The following is a 538-nucleotide window of genomic DNA, read 5'->3' as shown; positions in this document are numbered from 1 at the left end:
AAAAAAAACTTAGAAGGCAAAGCTGCCAATGGATACTTCATCTGGCATAGCCTAGATTTGTGTCTAGGCCCTTGGGACCTTTATCACTCTTATCCCCAGGTGGCTTCAACGAAGACACAAGATCTGGAGAGGAGTTTGTAGAACAGGTTCCTGTGGTGGATGTGCAAAGTGACAACTTCAAGGAGATATGGCCTTCCCTTCTGCTGGCCTTAAAGACAGCTGGCTTTGTGGCTGTGGATACGGTGAGGCATGGGAAACAAGGACAGGTGGTTGTGAAGGATCTGGTGCTGGGGGGCTAATAAGAGCCCTCCTTTTTACCCACAGGAACTGAGTGGGCTTGGAGACAGGAAGAGTTTGCTGAACCAGTAAGTATAAGCCTTCTCTTTAGTCCCAGCCCTATCAGGTTGGGGAGACCTCAACCCCAGAGTTAGGCGGTCCCAGTCCTGGGGAGTTTGGGTCCTTCATGAAGCTAACTCAGCCAGAGCTATGCCCAAACCCAACTCTAAGGTGCATCGAAGAACGTTACAAGGCCGTGTGT

At 50.2% G+C, this 538-nt stretch overlaps 1 long non-coding RNA gene across 1 annotated transcript; it reads left to right on the top strand.

The window, feature by feature from the left end:
- The first annotated feature begins 7 nt into the window (after nt 1–7).
- Nucleotides 8–538, top strand: LOC103728186. The gene is made up of 3 exons (XR_607009.3): nt 8–242; nt 325–365; nt 508–538. It is a non-coding gene; the product is annotated as an uncharacterized LOC103728186 (long non-coding RNA).

The sequence above is a fragment of the Nannospalax galili genome, unplaced genomic scaffold (genome assembly GCF_000622305.1).
Source record: "Nannospalax galili isolate Female #2095 unplaced genomic scaffold, S.galili_v1.0 C47619669, whole genome shotgun sequence".
Classification (NCBI taxonomy): domain Eukaryota; kingdom Metazoa; phylum Chordata; class Mammalia; order Rodentia; family Spalacidae; genus Nannospalax; species Nannospalax galili.
This window is presented reverse-complemented; position numbering and strand designations above follow the sequence as displayed.